The 20393-nt window shown below is 32.8% G+C and overlaps 1 long non-coding RNA gene across 1 annotated transcript in view; it reads left to right on the top strand.

Moving 5' to 3' along the window:
• The first annotated feature begins 2978 nt into the window (after window positions 1-2978).
• The window catches only part of LOC107165347 (uncharacterized), an 83819-nt gene continuing 66404 nt past the window's right edge, over window positions 2979-20393 (top strand). Inside the window, exons 1-3 of the long non-coding RNA XR_001506085.2 lie at window positions 2979-3540; window positions 12176-12285; window positions 14159-14252. This is a non-coding gene — a long non-coding RNA (uncharacterized LOC107165347). The remainder of the gene's footprint in view (window positions 3541-12175; window positions 12286-14158; window positions 14253-20393) is intronic.

Below are 20393 nucleotides of genomic sequence, written 5' to 3'. Positions count from 1 at the left end.
GTGGGTTGCACAGACCAAGGTATGGAGTCAACCACGGATAGTATCTAGGTTAGGTAAGTGACTGCTACCGTTAGTGAGGCCCGGGTAGGCAGGATCTCAAAAGCGACTGGGAGCGTCGATTGTCGCGGATCCTCGTGACAGTCAATCGGCAATGCCACCTCATCCGCCTGGTATACGTTGCCGCTACTGTCAGTTGCTCAAGCTACGTGCTCCATCGGATGCGTCCGCAAGTCGCCGATCTGGTTTCCAAACACTTGGCTCAGTTTTGCGGTGTGATGTCAGATCAGCTCCTGGCCACTGGTTTCGTTTCGATAAACGTTATCGAAGGTTCCACGTCGTCGTTTCCTGGTACAAACCTATAGTGAGGAGATGCCCGAATGGGATGCTCATGGATTTATACGAGGAGTCTTCGGATATCGTCGATGGTCGTTCCTGTCGGCGTTGTAGTCACCGACCGTCGCTGTCATCCGGTTGGTAACTTGTAGTGCGGCTCATCTGCGTCAGTTCGCTCTGTTGGTTCTTCTATTCTTCTTGTCTTCATTCTTGTACTGTGTTGAACGCTTGATTGAAGAAATTGTTTTGATTAAAGAAGATGTTTGCGGTCCGGAAACGACCTTTACATAATCCGCGTGCCGTACCAGCTAGTAAACTATCGGGTGTGCCACCATGTTGTTTGTATTTCCCGTCAGTACGAATCTGAAATTCGAATGCGGTTTGTTGGATTTCCTGGTTACGTGCATAATGGAGGGTCTCATTATCTTTGTCCTGACCTCCCCTATTATCCATGGTCGTATATATCGAGTTATTAATGTAGTCCAGAGAATTTAGATTTGGTCAAATTAAGTCTCTGACTACTTTTATTTCCTGTATGTCATGTTTTGATTTATTGATTGTGTATTCCTTAGAAAAACTGTTTTAGTCAGTGGTGTAACCGTTACACAGTTCTCTGAATAATAATATATTCTCAAATAATGTTGATATAATATTTATGAAGATAATCTTTTTTCGGTTTATTCAAAATAATGTAAATGTACTCAGTACATTTAATGTAGAGAAATAACCAGGAAATTACTAAAGTAAAACAAGCATTTTATGTAAACAATATAATTTGCATAAACTTAATAATTTATGTGACCTAGTTCTCAGTCAATCAAATAGTACTAAATTTAATAAAATGCATTTACACTAATCGATTTATAATGAAATATGTATTTATTTTTTGGGGCAGTAAAAGTGCTTCGATTTTTTAAATTCTTATATACGAATTCAAAAATTAGATATTATTTATTTAGTTTATAAATTAAAACATTTTAGCAATGTGCTAATATTAATGTTATAATAATATTTAATTATACGTTTTTACATGATGTAGAATATTTATCAATATATTATAATACGTCATTACGTTTGCTTTAAATAAACTTTATAATATGATATATATAAACATCTAAAACAAAATGCATGAATATAAATATTTATATATTATATTAGGTATATATAAAATATATACACAAACCGACTTTTTTGTATTTACCTGAACGAAACAACAAATTGTGTGCATAATGTAAAATTTCTCGGTGAGAAACAAAATAGATATGCAAAACCAACAAATACAATCACATTTAGAATACATTTCGAGATTTTTCAATACTCTTATTATTCTCTTCTTTAAAAAAAATATAAGTACTGCTCAGTACATAGGTACATAATATGATAATTAAGGTTACACACACAATAAAATCATAAAATTCATCAAAGTTATTCAAATTATATTGTCTTTTTGAAGTCATACGTAGAACAGATATATTATTAATATAAAAAAGATGTAATACCGGCTTGACATTATTTTAAAGAAAATAAGTATATAATGAATTATAATAAAAGACACCTTGAGCATAGTTCAAAGAAATTAAATCACATAGATAACAATATAGGTAATATAATATATTATATTTGTCAATACAAGCCAATATTTACAGATATATAATAGCAGTTATCAAGTATAATATAATTTGGCTGAATCGATAGGTCTATATTATTTTCAATAAACAGATAATAGTATAATACGCTAATGCAATATTATTTATGTGACATAGATTTAAGGAAAAAAAACGATTATCCAGAAATATAAGTATTTCATATTTATATAATATAATTATGTTACGATTAACCATACAATCGATGTTTTTCAATAAATCGTATCGTGTAATATATTATATTATACCATACCCACGTTATATACGTGACGCATTATTCACTACCTCTTTCGCCCAAGCGCGACGGGCGTTGCCGCGTCGATGGCCATGATGCTTGGCTACACAAATATCATAATAAGTAGACATCCGTTCAATGGACGAGTCCCTTTAAAATACCTCACGAATAACATCAACCCGTTGGTTATAGATTACACAGAACTTGATTAAAAATATATATACATATATATTCGTCCAATATTAAGTGGTGTATAACTAAAAAAATACTGGGGCAACCGGCGATCGTCTAGAACGCTGGGAGAGTCTGTTGCGCGCATCTCGGATGAGATAGATATAGGTATAAATAATATTTGTTTATCATAACAGTAATAAATACATAGAGGTACCTAAATTTATTAGACATTAAAATACGTCATTGTATACCTGCGTAAGTCTTCACGCGTTTATTTGAATCCCCCGTTGGAGGTGACACGATGGAGGGATGAAAATAATATATATAATTATTTTTAAAAAAGGGTTGCGGGCGCGAAGGGTGTGGTCGCACGTGGCCACGGGTGTGTATTGATGTGTGCGCGGTACGCGGCGACAACGGCAGCAGGCCGACCACGACCGACGTCAGCCGACAACGCGCACGGCACACTGGAACAGACCATCCGACCGGCCGGCCGGTCGGCTCTCCCCTGCCGTCATGTCGCACACTCGGACTCGTAGCGCGGCGGCAGCGTCGTCATCGTCGGCGCGGGCCCCACTCGGAGCGCTCTGTCGACAAACGGCCGTGGCCTGCACGCCGGCGCGGCCGCGCGCGCAGGTACAGCACCGCGCGCGCTACGGTCGAGCGAAACTGTACCGCGACCAGACGCGAACGCTCGACGGTCCGTCGACCGTCATTCGTACGACTGCTGCAATCAACAACCGACGTTCTTGCATCGAATTCTCTCATTTCACTTCCATTATTAGGAATCACTCAGTTTTTATTTCGTTATGATATTATAATATTATAAATCATGTACTTCGTCGCCGTTTACGATATAATAAATTATAAGTACTTAAAGTATTTACTCATCGCGCCAAAAAAATATAATTTTTACGTAAATCGTTTTTCTTAATTATTATTTTCGTTCGTCGCCCGAGTAAACCGTCGATTTCACCGTTATTCTCGCGCCGATATCAAAATTATATTATTTTGTGTTTGATTTTTCTGTTTTTATTTTATTTACTATGGTCCCTGCAACAACATTTAAGAACGATCGGCAGCACTCGACAGCTAGCATTCATCTTCAAGCTGTCCATAGCATGCATCAGCGGCGATGATTAACCGATGAAATTGGTGAGTACGTCCATGAAATTTCCAATGTTATAATATTTTATGATAAGTGATCACTTTTTTTAATTTGTAATCCGCAGGTTATTTTAGAAATATTTCTTTTTTCTTAGATATAGGTACTTTTAGTTTAACAAATAAACGCAATTGTATGATTTTAATTTTCAATTAAATATTGTAGGGGATGAAAATAAGTTAGTAAGTTTAAACAAAATTCCATAAATATAACAAATGTAAATAAATTTTAATAAAATTGAATATTCAATATTGTAAACCATTTCGTATTATTTTAAAATTATTGATGTCCTTTGTAAAGCAATATTGAAAACATATCATTTTGATAAACATAAAAAATAATTTTTATAATTTTTAATTTTTTCCATACTTGTAAATTTATAACTTACACATGGCTCATTTATTATTTCATTCAAAACATTAAAAATACTTAAATTATACGTATTTTAAATTGTTGCAATTTTTTTGATATCTTTAACCCAAATATTTTTCGAGCCAAGTTTTTTGATTAGGTATGAGTTAGCTATGTACTTATTTTTAATGACAGATTTACCTTTTTATGTGAATTGTATTATTATCATTATATTTTTAATTATGTACATACGTTGTCTGTATGCTGTTTATTAAAAGGAGGGATGGATTGTGGCAAATGAGTTTTAACCATGCATGACAGTAAAATGAGCCTATATATTAATAAAAAATAATAATAATAATAATAATAATAAACATATTGTGGTAGTCGACATACATCAATACGCATAGATGCTTTATCTTACATTTTAATTGAATTATACATGTGAATTATCTTTAAAAAATTATGTTCCGTTATACCTGTAACATAATTAATTAAGTGACTGAAATATTGAAACAGAATTTAAATTTTAGATTGATAGCAGTAATATTAATACATTTTTAATTTTATTTTATACCATGAAGTTTTAAATTAACTTATCGTCGTACAACACATTAAAAATATGTAGTTTCCATGTGAAGAATAATTATTTTTTATTCATTTGATCGAATGAAAACACATTATTTTACTGTAAAATATTTTCAACTAACAACAGTATTCACGTAGGTATATGTATAATTATGCCGCATTACTTATATTAAATGACATTTATTCGATGATCATTACATAATAAATGTAGTTAACATTATATATTAACTTACTTTACTTTTAGAAACTTTTTATTCTCATTTTCCCTTATTATTCTATTGTAAATTGTCATACACTTCAAGCGTACCCTTTTAGCATATTTTGATCATCTATATAGCACGTGTGATAAATTAAAAAATTAAATACTGTTTATTTATTATATTATATTATAATAATTTTTGTATTCTTATTAAATATTATCAACTGGTTCTTGTCATGCTATATAAAATACACGAAACTCGATTAATTCTACATTTTTTTGACTATTTATGTGTAATTCATTAACAACTATTGTTCATTATTAAATGCATTAACGAACATTTGTTTAAAAAAAAAAAAACTGTATATTAAAAAATAACTTGCACATTGTTTTTATCTCTACTTCATATCGAAAATGTGTTTTCATATATCGTGAATAAAAAAATAAAAATGTGTGTATATACAATGAAATAATAATATAATAAAAAATATGACGTACTATACTACTTTTTAATAACACGCGATGGGGAGAGATTTTACCATGGCAGCTGTCCGATTTAGAAGGGTTTCGACCGAATAAGCGTTTTTAGGGAGGATATGTATGTACATATGTATGGAATACATACATATAGATTTTTTTTTGAAACTAAGTCCCTGAAAAATTAAGAACATGCATGCACAGTTTATTTTTATAGCACTGGTTATTACTTATACAATATTGATTTTTTTTTTTTTTTTTTACTTAATCAGATTGTAAATGGAAATAGGAATGAGCCATAAGGGTTATTTAAAAGAATTGAAATATTTTTAAATTGAAAAAAATATAGATATCTTAAATGTGTACCGTACCTATAATAATTAAATATGTAACATCAATAAATTAAATCCGTACATTTGTTTTTCAGTATGTACTAAAATATGATATGAAAAAAGTTTAACTTTATTAGGTATTTACCTTACGAACCGTTTTTTATGGTTTCATAATATAGATATAATATTAAATATTACTTCTTATTAAATATTAAATTATACATTTTTGGGATATATTTATGTATATCTAATGAACCAACATTGTCCACGCTGCATAATAGCCAGTTCAGTTTAAATATTTACATTTCTGAAGCTTTAGAAAAAAATATCAGACACTACTTTTTTCCGTCACTGAAACAATTTGTAATTATTATTTTCGCACTAGGTATTCTTTTTTGTATTGTTTATTTAGTATCAACAAACGCTTCCGTCGAACTATCAATACCCTTGTAAATGTATTTTTCATTACTTGTTTAAAGTTAACATGACCATTATTTATGAATACATTTTTTAAACATTTACATCATTTTATCATCTCACATATTATGTGTGAGTGGTAGCAGTGTACTGAGTTTATGAGTGCGTATATACGTTTTCGATCATTTATACTCTTCATTTTTTTTCTATTGAAGCGCGTAATTTAGATCGTTTCTTGAATATAGCTTATATTTTACAAAATATAAGTTTTTGTTTACTTTCGGCTATGTGACTCATAGGATTAATGTCTTCCTAACGGCTAAAGGCTTCCCCACCATACTATGTTGGGTCGTTAAGTCATAAAAACCAATACGTGCTACACATCACACACTATGTTTTAATTTGTTCTACTGGAAGTTAGAAAGGGTCATGGACATCACTTATTATTACTAATTATTATTAAAACCTGGACCCCCCGGCTTGTTAAAATTATTATCTTCTTTACATTCCAAGCATTCGGGTGATATAAATTTATCACCTATCTGAAATAAAATTATAATTCAATCGTTATAGATATTCAAATTATTTAAACGATAATATGTTTTGAGTCTCGTTGTTAAAATTTAAATGAACTGTTCACTGTTTTTTTATGTTTCTTTTTTTCTTATATTATTCTATTTAATGTTGATTGTGCAATGAAATTTTTGATTTATCAATTCAATAATCGTTGATGAAGAAAAGCATTGAAAAATGGAAATTATTCAATTATCAAATACCTATTATAAAATTTAGAAGGTCTTGACGTATTTTATTTTATAGTGACAGAGGGTAGGTTATTCCTAAAACATTTCAAGTCTTAATATTTAATATATTATACCGATTGTAAATGATAAATTGTTTTGACGATATTATTTAGCTTTATCTCGTAGATCGTCTGGAATATAAAATTAGCATTAATGCCTGAAGTAAAGTTATTATCAGATACTACAATAATAAATAATTATGTGTTGATGGTTATCATATTTTGTTCTACGTTATTTAGGCATAATATTTAAATAAAATATTAATTTTGTATTTAATTATGCAGTTACTGTATAGCGGGTTGTATAGGCAATAATATTAATGTGGGCGCATGTTTTTAAAAGCGCGTTGGATTATGGTTATTTTGATGAGTGACCACTAATCACTAAAATATTTCGTCACTCTATTAGATAGCATGTGTTTTTTATAAAATGTGTTTATCTAATCTAGATAACATTATTACTACCAAATTTAATAAAAAAAACAAATTTTAGCATTCTACTTCTTATAAATTAAAATGTTCAAAACGTAAGATGTATAAATTAATAATTATAGGTATGTATCTACATTGAAGAAATTATAATTTATTAAACTGTATAATAAAAACATTTAAAAATGTTGAAAACATTATTTATTTTATGTGTACTTTGAGTATCGTACAAATAAATATCATTGAATATATAATATTATTATGAACAAGTAGTACCCTTGTAATAGACTCTTTAAACTATATACTGTCTGTATATTATAATTCATAATAATCAATGTTTACATTCTAGTGGAAAATATATATTTTGTTCGCGTATGTTTTCAAGACTATCTATCATAAATCACGTCGAATTCAAATAAAAGCTAAAGTTATTTTTGACGTTTCCCTTTAGACCATTACGATAAAACGTCGATGTAGACCCTTGATATACGACAAGCAATTTGAATAAATTCTCAAAAGAGAGAAGGGACCATTCTGGTAACTACTAGATATGCATACCATATATCGCTGAAAGGTCCGATTCGTGAATAGAATACTATTGATAATTTACATGCATGTAAATCCAGTTACAATCGTGTTTCAGTTGATAAGTTGATAAATTCCTAGGAGTACTATTTTGTTGTTTTGTTTTTTTTTTTTTTTACAAAATAACAATACTTTATTTTTTGATTAGGCAGTGTACACTTGCTGATTGTAAATTTTAAGCTGGGTAGTGGTTCCTACAATTTTAAATTAACAATGCACGTAATTCCATTGTTCAAGTATCTACTGGAAATTAAAACATAACCATTTTTCCGATGGTGACATTTCAAGGGAGTAAACAGGCCAGAAGAAAATGTAATTTGGTTTGTGTATACATCTTTCGCAAAAGCTTTTAGCAACGTCATTCGACCTTTTAGCGGTAGTAAATTTGTTTTCCTTGCCCTATCATTTTTTACCATCGCTTTTGTTTCAACAATATCACGACCTTTTATAATCATCCTGTCTTTTCAATTGAACACGTAGCATACCAAAACGTGTATGCAAGTAAACAATCTTGTTACAAACATAACATAATATTATGTAATGAAGAAAAAAATCTATAGGATACAATTTAAAAGTTCTACTTTGATAAATTTATGTAATACGAATTTTGAGCTGCGACTAAAAAGTGTTATTGTATATTATTCTCTATTATAAATCCATTTTAATGTTTCAATACGAATGGTTTTATATTTTTAATTTTACTATTGTTATTCTTGTAAAAAACTTCAATAAATTATATTTTTTTAATTTTACAATGATAACCTTATTTTTTTTAAAGTGTAGTTATTAATATTTTTTATTAAAATATTTATTCTTATTTTTTAGTGAATTAGAGAAAGTTTATCACTTAACTTTTTTTCAAATTAGTAAAACTATACTTGACAAACGATAATTTATCCAGTTCGCAGTTTTATTAACGACTTTACATCTATACTGGTAAAAATGTAAATGGTAATTATTATGGTAATGGTAATTTTGTTGGTATTTTGATACCTAAGTATACCTACATTTAAAAACGGCGTCTGTTTTTAAGTGTATTCTGAACAATAATAAAAATTATTTTTGCAATGTATCATCGCAACAATTTGAGAGTATTCTATACACCTATTTACCATTCATACTGATATTTCATTTCAAATTAATTAACTAATTAAAAAAAAATTAAATTCAGATCTACTTATTCCCGTACAAAAGAATATTATAATAATGATGTAACAAATTGTTAGGTGCTAAAAAATACAACTTTTGAATCAAAGATTAATCGTGTTTATTGAACTTGAGCCCAGTGCCGATAAAACTTTTATTTATGATAATCCAATCCATAAAACAAAGCGATCACTTAACACTTTAAGGCTAAATTTAAAATTGCTCACCGCCTCGGTGCGCGGACACAGCCGATATTTGCCGATACACCTAGCCAAGGAAAATACACTAGAGGAAATGATTATTTATAATTTACAGCTGTCCCGCAATATTCCTGAACTGCTGATATATAATATTACGGTTAAAATTTATTTTTAAACTCAAGCCAACGATGCGAGCCCGAAGTTCTCCGGTCCAGCGGCACAATCGTGTTTATAAATAAAATACATCATATTATATACCTAAACATTTAAATATATATATATTTGAAATGTTTTATGCGATTTATCTGTTCTTTTTTCCAATATACTTACTATTATTTTATTTTCTAACCGCCAATCGGTGACAAATATTACTTAGAAAGGGTCCTGTGGGAACTAACCAACGAGATGACCCTTATATGCTCACCAACACCCCTTCATCTGCACAAATAAATAATAAAACGTTAAGTTATTCAAAAAAAAAAAACACGTATACATGTACATCGATATAGCAGCAAAGGGGATCGAAATAAATTCTCCGTAATTTAATGGCTTGTGTTGAGTATAATAATATAATATGCCGTTTCGTCGAGGCTGATAGTTTTTCTTCGGATTGATTCTATTGAAATGACCTCACCATCGTTTGATTCGTTTGTATGCGTTCTCATTATAATGAACATCAAAACAAAAAGTATGATGACGTCTGATCTCTTAAAGACATAATATTATTATACTATAGCCGTACTAATCATAGTATATTATTTTCTAATATCAAATTTTACCATGAGAAATGCGAAATGAGTTTACGTCATGAATATCAATTCAAATATACATACGATTTTTATTAATAGTAAACAATAAAATCGTAGACAAATTCTAATGAATACGAATACCTAATATTATTATTTATACATATTACTTGACAGTGTGCAAATTCAAAGTGTAACATGAATTTGATACATATAATTCATCGATCTACAATTCTGAATATAATACACGTACGAAAAAATTTCCAAAAATTTAAAATATAAACTAAGTTCTTATAATAACCATATATTTTCATAAGTATAGTACGTAATGTTAGTATTTCACTATTTCAGTATTTGTATACACTATACATGCAATGACGTTATATTTTACTCGCTCATTTCTAATCTTTATTGTTACTCATTATAATTGTTCAAACACTTAAGTACTTCACCTCGAGTTTTTGTTCGACTACTCGACATGTTTTTAATGTAATAAAAAGTCTTTATCGCACCAAGTACCCATTATTACAATTAAAACGTTGTCGGTGCATAGCTTTCAGCAGCGTCGTCGTCTATTGAAGATCAAGAGAAAATCGTTACTGTTTTTCCCTCTTTATTGCTCTCGGTCGATGTTATTTATTATTATTATTTTTTTTTTTTATGTATATATATTATATGGTTAGACGTCACAAAGGATCTCGAACTGGTTTTATTTACGAGGACTCGCGAAGAGCAATCGTTTTCCGTGTGCAATATTTATGAACGTACAAAGTGTCAGTTAGATTCTGTGTAGTATCTCTCTTGTGCGTTAACCACCGACTTGTTAGGACGGTGGCGGTGGACTAGCTATATAGCAATCGAAAGTACGGCAAATAAGTGTGTCTCGTGTGCGTTTTTGTACCCGTATATGCACTGTCGATGCAGATTGATCTTTTCCTCCTTCTTTATTTCCATTCGAGTAACATTCAAATCTCCGATAACCTGATACTATGGATTCATTAGGTTTCATTAGATCATTGCTAGTATATTATTTAAACACCACCGATATTGACATGCAGGTACTTGGTTTTCGATTCTCATGTTACCTGTTAGCGGTTGAATATCGTATATGCGAATAGACAGCCGACGCAACCATCGGACTTGTTATAATATTTATCGTCTATATGACACCATCATCTCTCCCTGCAGCCAGCCCGATGAACTCGACTGTGTCACTCAAACAGTAATTACCGCTAGAAACCACTTGACAATGGCTGATCATTGAAACGAAGATGATGTGAAAAAATACTTTATATGGCCATGTGTCATTAACGTGGCGCCTGATATGTCTATAATGCACACATATTATTATTGTGCGTTTATATAATAAAAAATATTATATATTGAACAGGGATAAGACTTAATTTATCGTAGGTACATTTTTATAAGGTGTACTTATGAAAAAAAAAATGTTTGGCTATAAAGAAAAAATACGTCAATAATAAAATTTTGGCCATAGTTATACTAAGTAACATATTTGTTTTCTTCAAATTTTGGACTAGATTAACTAAAAACTATCTTACAGTTTATTTCAATTGATAAATTATTTTTGTCTATCTATTTATCTACATCGAATGTTATAATATATTTGGATTAAATAATAACCTTACTAAATATATTTGAGTTTTTATTGATAATGTATTCGGGCTAATTGTTACGTGTACATTGTATTATATGTACATCAACTAAACACTATGACAAGGTACTGTTTTTAAGTTAAATTAGTAAGGTCGAAAACATTTGTTATTTTTTTTGTATTTATGAACAAAATATTATGTCTTACATTTTTGACCTACTTTACTTCAAAAACAATTATATTAAGAATACAAATTTGAAATATTATTTATGATGACACGTGTACCAATAATATATTTTTGAAGTTAAAAATAAAACTGTATATTTTTTAGGCTCATTCAAAAAAATTTACGACCCAGCTTAGTTCAATAAACTTAATTTTTTCAAACAATTTATCAACAAAATATACCGTTTGAAAATCCAGATGCTAACAAGGCTATATTTTCATGATGACTTTTATTGATCCATGATTCAAATGTAATTGTCAATATAATATTATGTATATTATATAATATACACTTATTTATTATTAGCAATGTTATATTCATAATAATTATGACAGTGCCGTGTTAAAATATTCATACATAATATTTGCTTAACTGATATTTTTTGAAAAATATTGATATAATATTTCATTTTTATATTATTGAAGTATACCTAAATTATATTAAAAAATTTTATACCTGCAATTTAACTTATCCTATATTATAATATAACATCGCATCATATCGTTTTTCAGTTATTGGCAGTCATATCATGTACTCGATGTACAGATACAATGCAGACACGTATAGAGTTGAAATTATGCGGAATATTGTACTATTTGGATCTATATAATATACTTTGCAAGTAAGTTTTTTTTTAATTACGATTGGTAGAAAAAGTAGTTGTGGAAATAATAGTGGACAGTAACAGTAGTAATACTACTATTGTTAACTATTTTTACTAATCAACGTGAGTTGTTGATGTGAAAAAGACAATCGGTACGCATATACGATAATAATCAAAGCCCATCATCTAGCTGGTATCCTGACCATATTTATTTTCAGCAGTTGTGGTCTTTAAACCGCTTCCACAACACGACACGAACGCAGACCTAGCATACGAACCGACTGCAATTCCGCCGACTTTGAGTCCGTTCTGTAACGGCGGAAGACATAGTCAATGCCAAATGTCAGCAATTCTGTTCACTCTTTGTCGGCGGTCTCGTTTTACATGTACCCTACGCCTATTACGACGTGTACGACTATTATTGAACAGTTATCCCAAGCGCTATATATATATATCAAAATCGGAAAAAACGTCCAACTTGTTGTTAAATATAAAATATTCTCGTAGCATGATTTATAAATGTTTTATTATTATTTGTATGTACACGAGGCGATGTACTCACGCGCAGTATTATTATATCATCTTCGTCGTCGCCATCATTAGTCTCATATGGATTCGAATAGTACCTGTATAATGTGTAATAATTATTGACCCCTGGCAAGCTATCGACGATAGTGATTTCGAGACGTTATTAATATGCGACGATCGATTGTGTCTGCCGTTTAGTTTAAAAAAATATATAATTTAAGTATGCACAATAATATTACACGAGCGGTATACGTCTGGCAATGGCGGTGATGATGACGTTCGTCTCGAGTTCATTTTATATTCCTCCGTACGATTATTATAATAAACGCAGATGAAGATCTATACGTTATATTCGTGAGTGCTAGAGCGCGCGTGTGTGTCTCGTGAATAAATAATATTTTTTTCCGTCTATACGACAAACGACCGACGTCTATTCACGTAATCCATCATAACGCCACAAATGGAGCCCACTCGCCGATAATCGACGGCAATAATTTCGCGGCGCGTCGTGTCTGCGTGGTTGGGAAAAAAAATTAAACGACTCAAAAGACTATTATATATAACATTAAGTGTGCGTGTGCGTGTGTGTATGTGTGTGTGTGGTGTATGCGCACGCACACGTTTCTATGTAACACCCGTGATACACCACACTTCAGATATTTTCAATATTTAAACTGGATAATTCGTTTTAATAACTTGTTCTTAATAATTAATATACGAAAGTCATTTATTATAAGTTATACTTTAGTAATTGGAAATTACATAAATGTGTATTTATATCTGATATTTATCATAACCGTAAAAACACATTTTTTTCTTTTAGTTACCATATTATAATTTATATAATTTATAGGTAATTTTCAGGGTGCACACAAAAATACTTTTTAAAAATTATGAATTATTTGGTTTAATATTTAAATTGTATATTATATACTATAATATGTGAAACGTTTGTAGCATGTATGCGCAATGATATTCAAAATGTGCATGTTAATTTTTCCATGTGTATAATATTGTCCCTTTATTACAATCTAAAAAAAAAAAAAAAAACGAGGCATCATAAAATATTATGAAACTTCATCAGTAGGCGGAGGAATTCAAAGGGTTCAAAAACACAATGTTTGCGGCATGTTGTTGGTGTGTGGGGGTTCCTCTTTTACGGGATAAATCATAAACTTACACACACATATAATATAAATACACGTACACGTACGCATATATATATATATAATAAGCTTTATAATGTCATATCCCGTTTCTAAACCTGTCGGGTTTTATACGCAATTATAGTTACGACGTGTTGCTGCTGCTTCCGTTGACGGTACACGCATTTAATATAAATGTGTGTGTATTTTATTTCCAGACTAAAACTATATTCGTTTCCTCATCGGTGATGAAAATTTCAGACACACTATTACAAACTCCTCGGAACGGATACAGATAAACGGCAGTGAGACGTAAGTGTTTTATTTTACTCGATACCGAATTGTAGACATAGTCAATCGCATAATTCATAAATCCTCAAAATATATATTTTTTAATACATAATATAAAATAACTACTAAGTAGTAAGTAAACCTATACGAAATTTGATCGAATCCGATTTCCAATATGTATTTATGCTTGGTACCGTATATAATAATGTTGGATCCATGTTATGGTGTCTAATGTCTATGGAAGCGTTACAAAACCAGTTTAACTAATCAATCATAACACGTGATTAGGTGATTTCTATATTTTCTTTGTGGAATAAAATGAATCAAAAGTTGCATAAATTATGTATGTGCCAACTATTATGTGACTATTATTTAACTTTTATGATAATTACCTACTAATAAAGTGAAAACATAAATTTGTTTTTATTCGTGGTAATATGGTGATATTGAAATATTTATAATATTAGGATTAAAAAGTATATACATTTTAAATATGCTTTCAAAGTTTGCTTGCTCTCAAATGAATCTATACAGCAGTCGTCAGCTTTAAATTATTTTCGAGTGCCTAATAATTAATATGGATAGATACTCGTGATAAATTAATGATTAGTAAACATATAATAATGTAAAAACATTTACAATAAGTAGTTTTTAAATAGATAAAATAAAAATGAAGGTTTTTTTTTTTTTTAAACATGACATTAATTAATTTTAATTTCCGTACTATTATTATAAAATATCAATAGGTTTATTGAAATAGAATATATTTTTGATGGAGCAATATCCTTACAGAGATGTATTAATAAGTAATAATACAATACAAAATATCAATGTCACCTATAGAGATTTAAGATGTAAATACCTATCGTTCAGAAAAAAATATTACTAACAACGATAATTATAAAAACATATACTTCACCCTAAACCTTGAACGTATACCGTTAGCTTAATATTACCATCAGTAAGACATTTACGTTGGTAATGTAGACTAGGGGGAAAGAGGAAGATAGAGGCAGCTAAAGAATATTACGACGAGATGACTTTATCTATTAAAAAACAGTTTGCCTGACACATACATACGCGCATAATATACAATATACATATTATACACAAATGGTTTACGCGTATACATAATGGTCTCCGAAATATTTTTTTTTATACAAACATTACATGTACACTGTACAGTACCTGTATGATACTCTTCGTGTACATCGCTCCACATAATTTCTCTCTTTGAATTGTATACGGTCACGAGTTCTCCGTTTACACGAGGCATTCATATTCAAATGTGGCGCATAACGAGCAATTAATAATTACCATTGCCGGGGTCAAACGCTCCTACATGTATATGAATAGACGCTATTGTGCCACTGAGAACCACTGATAAATATATAAATGCATACAAAATAATAGTAATAATAATAAAAAAAAATATATATATTATCCTAAAACACTATGCACGCCCGCGCTGTCCACCCACTATATTATATAGTACGGCACAGCTATACAAACTCGCCAATGAATAATGAACCATGTGACTTTTGGAGACGACTATATAGATACAATGACGAGCTCACGGTACCTATATAATATTCATATATAATATACGCACACATATTATTATCTATACCTACATGAAAAGACCGCGAGTTTTTCACTGCGAACAATGCAACTCGAACAATATTTTATTCATTCGGTCGATATGATAAATAATGATATATAGCTGTAATCCTCTGAAAGCAAGGTACACGTATATTAGATACCGTACTCGGACGTTGTATACGCTCGTTTCGAACGATCATAACGTGTATGATATAAAATACGTCAAACGATAATGATCTATTTGCTGTACAAATGTGTACGACGGTGGACCAACTCAAGATCGGTATAGGCTTTTTCCGGTCATGTCCCGTCTCCAATAAAATATATATATATATATACCACACCACTATGATATTAAGCGTTTGAAGTGGTAAGCTGTTTACACGAAAAATAATAATAATTATTATCCGATGACGATAAAAATATAATTATTATCACCGTTGCCCGACCTCTCGTCGCTTGTATTATACGTAAACGTACCCATACAAACCGTCGTCGAAGCCATAATATTTGTAACCAACCGGAGAGACAAAGAGCAGCTATCTAGCCCAAGTGCGCGCGGGTCACGCGTGACGGGCTTTGTGCTGTCTGACTACGTCGTTGTCGTTGTTGTCGTCGTTGTAGTTTAATCGTATCATCATTACCGTGGTGGGGCGGCCAGAAAGATGTGAAGGTGTTGTGTGTGTGTGTGCACGCGCGTGCAGACCATCTCGATCCCGGTGAGAGAGGAAATGAAAAATACGTAATGTAATTTACAAGAGTGAGAGAAAGACGGACAGCTATGCGTTTTGAGCAGTGCAGCATAATATGCACCGTTAAACGGACCATTGTTTCAAGTGGCGTGTGTGCGTGGTAGTATGAGTGTGTGTGTGTCGTATAACCAATTAAACATCACGGAAAAATTAAATAAAAATCTGCCTTGTCGGCGCTTATGAGTTACCAATGTTACGGAACTGCTCGACAAAAGATTCGGAACTTAAATTTGTGATAGGCGGACGGTATAGTTGACTCAATAACACTCAGCTGAACGTCATATATGATACGTCCCTATAGTGCGTCACACGTGATTATCTGCAGGCACATGACCACGGTTGGTGCGGTAACCCAACACCCGACGATAACGAGCGTTCTACTGGTTTGGTGGACACGCGGAGTAGACCCGTCGTCGTCGAAGGTCGATATCTCGTCGAGCGGTCGGTGGACAGACGTACCATACGCGTTTACGTGAGTTTTGAGATCAACTCTCTCGCTCGATATTTTTGCAATTGACGAAGCGGCGAAGCCGACGACCTGCCGTGGCTATCTCCTATGCAATCGTTGTTTCCACTCGAACGGTGACAAATTCGACGCCACTGGCCGGGAATAAATGCGACACGATTCGGCGGCGTGAAGAAGAATAGAAAGAAAAAAAATATATATAAACCTGTCGTTTAGAAAAGTCATTAGTCGCGTTTTTCGATCGAGAAGTGAAAACTATGACGGTGACTACTCGGGAAACAAAATAAAATATATTTTATTTTAACAAATGCATATCACAATATTATTATATTGTTATACGCTCCACGTGGTGTACAAAAATTTCAGTACGTGTATATATGTATATATACACATATTATATATTTATATATCATTAAATAGGTATAGACAATATTATAATATAATGAGAGAAACAAAACGACGTGAAAGAGCGCGTGGGAGTTGGGCTGCGCGCGTAGCAAGGTCATGCCGGTGACCCTGGCCGTGTTGGAAACCCGATGGCGGCTATGACGATGCCACTGTGTTCAAACGACCGGAGATCCGGCCACGGTTCGTTTCTCCGTCCTCGGCGTGTTTCGAAAAGAACAAAACGAAATTGTTCCGCAGCGGCAGTCAGTCAGTGCGCCATATACTACTACCAACACTACAACCGTATAATATTATTATACTATAATATACAGTTTCGTACAAGACTCAAAACAGCGGCAGGTCGAAATGAGTGCGTGCACGACTGTACACCGGTGCGGTGCGGTGGCCGTGCATGCGCGCGAAAAATCCCGCGTCGTCCCGCGATCATCGCGACCTGTTTTAAAGTCCGTACGGCGGAATACGGTAGTCACGACGCGTTTCGTCGTCAGTGGCATTGACAATATGGAAATTCCGTCGTGGCCCGGGTGCTTACGGTGCAATACTGACGCGCGGTGTAGACGCGGTGTTATACCGAGTGTAACGGGGTTTGTGGCCCGACCGGGACGAGCCGGTCCGACGACGACCGCCATCAGTGGTGCTGCTGCCACCTTACCCTCTCTTCCGCGCCCCACCCCACCAACTACGTTCGGTAGTATAAAAATCAAACAATGAAAACCAGATTGGCTTCATTTCGCTATTGTTTTCTCGCAGCCATCCTGTATTGTTGTTATTGTTATGATTATTATTCAAGTCCGCCGCCGCCGCCCGGCGATATCGTACAAACACTGCGCATAGCGATCCGGTACGATTCTTCGCCAGTCTTTAGTTATATATTTTTAGTCGGAAAAAAATAGCGCCATTTGGTATATTATAATAATATGTTGTCATAACTCTTTTTTGGCCTGGCGACAGATCGCTAATGCCAAAGTCGCCGCTTTTACGATCTATTAAACTTTATCGAGAATAATATTATATGGAACGCATTAAATGCTCGGAAGCACAATGGAGACTGCCATAAAGGAAATAAGTGAAATACGCTGTAGCGGCGACGGGGAAGAAAGCCATCAAATTTATTGGCAGTGGCTGATTTGAGGCGTGGCCAACTGCTGCATAGCTCTATAATGTAGCATCGTCGGAGACCGACGCGCGCGGCTGTTGCTGGTGAGCTTTAATCTGACCGTAAGATGGACGTTTAGTGAAGAATGTGTACATTAAATTATGGTGTTTAATAATACATATTGTATAAACATATGTATGCGTGCTCGTGGTGTGTGTCACATCGATAGCAGAGAGAAAAAACTGCTGAGGAGATCAGCAAAACCTCCTAAACATAAACTACTACACATTGATGATCGACAAAATATCAATCCAGTATATCGTCAGTATAAACCGAACACCTCCTACGCCTACCTATAGAATATTATACTGCACATTATTTAGGATTGTTATTATATTATTATCGGTTAACATTTCCGGAACGTTTTCAATGGAAACTGAAAAAAAAATGTACGCACGCGCGCGGTAACGCATTGGAAGGTAGGTAGGAGTATGTGTGTGTGTGTGTGTGTGTGTATACAAACGCAGCTTTTTAAAAAAGAACGGTTGTTTACGCGCGAATCGTGACCCGTGACCGAACAATGGTCGTTCGCGACGCTCCGAGAAAATATTATGCTCGTTCTATATTGCACTTAATTAGTCGCCGCTTTTTAAAAATAAGACGAGGACGACGACAATTTCGACGACTACGTTTCGGCACCAGCGAGAAAAAGACCGATACATGAGTCGAGTATCACAAGGAAACTCTGATTACAGATATGTTTCGAAAAGTCTGAATGGGTCGAAATGACGACAACGCGAGACCATCTGGACGCTGGTCACGTTCGCCGCCGAAGTGGTTTGTTCATGTATACCTCGGGGAACAAACGTGTACTTAGAATATAATATATATGTACAATATGCTATATTATGTATAACATTACTACGTCGTCAACTGTATATTGGAGCAGCGAGAATTATAAGTTGATCCAACCAATATGACCGCATGATGAAAATATAAAAAAATTGATACAATATTATTATCGTTGGGTGGGTTGTTTAGATTTAAAAAAGGATTTGAAGGCGCGATGGTCGCAAAGACGTTCGAAATTACAACTGCGAAAAGATAGTATTGCAATATCGATGAAGTAAATTAGTCATCGTGTTTGTGACACGACAAGATTTAGGCCCAATGTGATACCGTTCGCATACAATGAGGGCTTATTTACTGTTGGTAAATCTCGTCGATTAATCAGTCGAAAACATATGGCGAGTTAGCGACAGCACACGATAACAATATTATGGTACGCATTATGCAAACTTTCGAGCGAGACGAGTATAATAATATTATTATGTACTTATAGAAAAATAATAATACGCGAGCGTATAATATACAATAATACAAAATATTATTGCAGCAGTGTTGCAGTGTATAAGTTCCGCGAGAAATTTCGCCGGAAATATATCTATTCCGAGCGCCCACTTGCATAAACGTTTTATAGTATCGTCGCTGAACGGTATAATACTATAATGATACATATATATATATATATATGTGTGTGTGTGTAATAAAAACGCTTATTATATTTATAAATATCATTATAATATTATTATCGTCGTCGTCGTTGGATAATAATATGTATGTGTAGTGTGTACACGTCCAACTCTCCGGCCGCCACCGAGTTAGCATGACGTGCATGTGCAGTGCATAATGTGCATGTGCATGCGTGCACCGAGCCAAAACTAAAAATATTTTCAATCTCCCACGCGCGCGCATTTGCACACGCACACACACATTATATAGATACGCTAGCCGTTGGTATTGTAAATTTTGCGCGATCGCTTACAGCCCACGCAAGT

The sequence above is a fragment of the Diuraphis noxia genome, unplaced genomic scaffold (assembly GCF_037042655.1).
Source record: "Diuraphis noxia isolate RWA-SAM2 unplaced genomic scaffold, SU_Dnox_SAM2 contig0003, whole genome shotgun sequence".
Classification (NCBI taxonomy): domain Eukaryota; kingdom Metazoa; phylum Arthropoda; class Insecta; order Hemiptera; family Aphididae; genus Diuraphis; species Diuraphis noxia.
Note: the sequence above shows the minus strand (reverse complement) of the source record. Positions and strands in the feature narration are given on the sequence as shown.